Here is a 3,604-nt window from a genome sequence, read left to right on the forward strand (position 1 = left end):
AACACAAACACAGACTACAGGCATTTCTCCCACAATGTTTCCACAGGCATATCATCTTAACACACCTAACCCGGTAACCCATTAAAAAAAAAAGCAGTATGCACAGCTGGTTTAGGTAACTTAGACCCTTAATGTAGAAAAAACTATTTAAAAAAAAAATGTGATTCATAGTGACTCAATGTTGTTTCAGATGCAGATGGAGCTCCAGGAGCAGCGAATGGGACCAACAATTACTAAACACTCATAAAAACGACCTCGTTGTAAATGAGGTATGAGGAGGCCCTTCTAAAACAGAACATCTATTTGCTATTTTATTCGACTATATAAATTCCCAGCCGACAATATAAGTGCCAGGGTGGGCTGTGCGTGTCTCACTATGAGAGCCAAATTTCTGAAAACGTCCTCTCAAATACAGTAAAGTATTACAGTACTTAGTACAGTAACTAAGTTGTCAATATGATCCTCATATAGTAAAAAAAAAAAAAAAAATGGACCAAATAACTTAAATAAGAAATGTGCCTATAAGGTATACACTAGACTAGAGTAGGCTATACATTTACTAGAGCATTCTGGGTAGTTGCTAACAAAAATACGTCTCCATTGAGTTGTGGAGTTATTGAGTAACAAAATGTTATTTCTGAATGCAGACTTGAATGAACATTCAAAATGTCCATTTTTTAAAAATGTTTAAAAAACCATTTTTTTGGGCTATGTCAATGTTACGGTGTGGTTCGTTTGGGCAGGTGTGAATGCAGCAATCGCACTCGGGTGCACACCAAAAGGGGACCAAACAAGCGTTCGAGGAGGTATTTCGTTTGTTGTGAGAACGTGATCCGACCTCGAACAGACCCGACTGCCAAAGAACTGCACATTTTTGGACTAAATCAGCTGCCGTAGTCAGCTGCGCTGTGCATTATGGGATGAAGACTAATGTTTGTTGACAGTTTGCACTTTTAGCATGGCAGCTCGCGGACACACTTGGAGTTGTGAGGAGGTCCTGAAGCTTCATTCTCAAATGTTATTTTTTGCCTAAAGTGGTGTAGACAAACTATATAACAAACTATGACCAGGGATACAATCAGCCCACGCAGTCGTCTCATAGTAAAAAGCAGCGTGTTGTCTAACGGATTTTCCTCCTCTTTGTTTACTTCCGGGAGTTCTGTTGGAATTTTCCCGAATTTTAATTCTGACCAATCGAAGTGCTGTTTTGGAAATACGTTCAAGACACATCTGGCCAATGAGTGATGTGGATGTTGTCACGTGACTGCATTTTTGCTTGTTTCTTCAACTTCAACCAAAGCTATCAGTGTGTTGTGAAAAGGAACCAAAACGCCTGAAAAATCCTACAATGTACAATTTTTCGCCCTTGGTCCGGACCAAATGACCCGAATTACAGATGTGAAAGCACCCTAACTCAGTCTGCTTGCAATCACATCATTCTCGATTGGGCACAGCTGATTGGTTCCTGCTGTTTCAGCAGCCAATGAGCTCGCTGCTCAACCTTTAAATACTTGGTCAGCATTTGCCATAGCTGATGTGCGCTTTCAGAAGCCGTCCACCTTCCCCAGCTCCACCTGTATAAATCTGCTACGGGCAATTCATGTATACGCTATATTGTACAGCAGCGGCACGACTTGCTAACAGCAGCGTATCGCGTTTGTATTGGCAGTAGCAAGTCCCATACTTGCTCTGAAGAAGAAGAAGCTGCTGCAGAAGAATAGCAGATCTAAGACCAAATATATCAACACTTTCATATCCATTACCATGCCAAACACACAGAGAGTTGTCATGTTAGAAATAAACATCAGAGGTTTGTTCAGATCGCTAACCCTAAGTATGAGCCTTAGCAAATACCACTGATTTGCTTCAATTAAGAACACTAGAAATCAGTAAAAGGTACAAATGAATGTTTATCACTTTTTCTGTCCAAGGTTTGTCATCAAAGGCAAATTACTTTCATGCCTTGGCTAATAAAATCCCCTTCAGCTGTCATGATCCTTATTCACACTGCACATATTTCATGTAGAGACTGTGGTCTTCAAGCAGGTCAAGTTTCAGAGCTTTTGAAGTTTTTCATATAGGGAATAAATCACAAGTTCAGGCAGATTAATTCAGTGTATTTTGGAGAACTCCGAGCAGTCAAATATCTCAGTGTTTTTACGGCTTCCGTTCTCGTGTCTGTGTGTGGTGGTGAATTCTGCTTGGACGTTTTCTGACAGCCCTCGTGACAATAGCGCAGCAAAAAATAAAGAACACTAACGGGCTCAGATTTTTACAAAATATTTAAATAATATTATAATATCAAATCCTTTCACCAACATTCTCTAGATGTCTTAAGGGACAAATGATCAGTTTGAATAATGGCAGTCATTATTTCAGCCTGTGAAAATCTAAACCAGTTGGTGGCTGCGCTTTCGCTGGTATTTGGTTTCTTTCTGATCTCTGAGCATGAGAATTTATTGCTCCACATGAAAAACCTGTCTTGCCTGAACTGAATGTTACAATATTTTAATAATAGAAAATGATCAGCATAATATTTTTAAGGCAAATTAATCACAGAATGACAGACAGACAAATAGACAGACAGATAGATAGATAGAGAGATAGAGAGATAGATAGATAGATAGATAGACAGACAGACAGACAGACAGACAGATAGATAGATAGATAGATAACCCCGAAAAGAGTCCCTTCAGTCAGCTGGTTCTGAGACTCACTAACCCGACTAACCCTACTAACTCTAACCAGTCTTAGACCAGCACTGCTTCTCACACACACATCAGAATAAACCAAATTACCAAACACTCTAAAAATACATATCTGGAACATTGGGATCAGGAAACTAAAACACAAAGTAAATTACAATTCTATCGAAATCTGAAATCAAATTATGAACTGGAAGAATATCTCCAGAGTGTGAGAGACACAAAGCAGAGACGGATCCTGAGCCGGTACAGGCTGAGTGAACACAGTCTCGCCATCGAGACGGGCAGACACAGGAAGAGCTGGTTACCCCGAGAGCAGAGGGTGTGTGTTCACTGCAGGACAGGAGAGGTCGAGACAGAGACGCACTTCCTCCTTCACTGTCACAAATACAGTTCAGTCAGAGAACTCTACTTCAGCAAACTCACTAACGTAATACAGAACTTTACAGCCATGACTGAAGTAGATCAGTTAAAGATCCTGCTAGGAGAGGGCCAGACAGCAGCACTTGCTGCCAGATACGTGTGTGTGTGCCACAGCCTGAGAGACAGCAGGTGAATGTGTGTGTGATGTGTGTGTCTGACCTCAGTGTGTTTCCCTACTGTCCACCACAGTGACCTTCAGTGACGTGTGTGTGTGTATATGTTAAAACACTGTGGTATAAAATGTTCCGATACTATAATTTGTATATATGTTAAAACACTATGGTGTAAAACGTTTACAGATATTATAATTTGTTACACTGTTAATTTGTACAATTAATTTAAGTAGTACATTTAGATTTAAGTTATGTTGTAATACTGTATTATTTTGATGTCTTCTACAAGCTTTGGCAATATTGTAAAATGTACAGTCATGCCAATAAAGCAATTTTTGAATTGAATTGAATTGAATAGATAGA

The sequence above is a fragment of the Squalius cephalus genome, assembly GCF_949319135.1.
Source record: "Squalius cephalus genome assembly, chromosome: 21".
NCBI classification, from domain to species: domain Eukaryota; kingdom Metazoa; phylum Chordata; class Actinopteri; order Cypriniformes; family Leuciscidae; genus Squalius; species Squalius cephalus.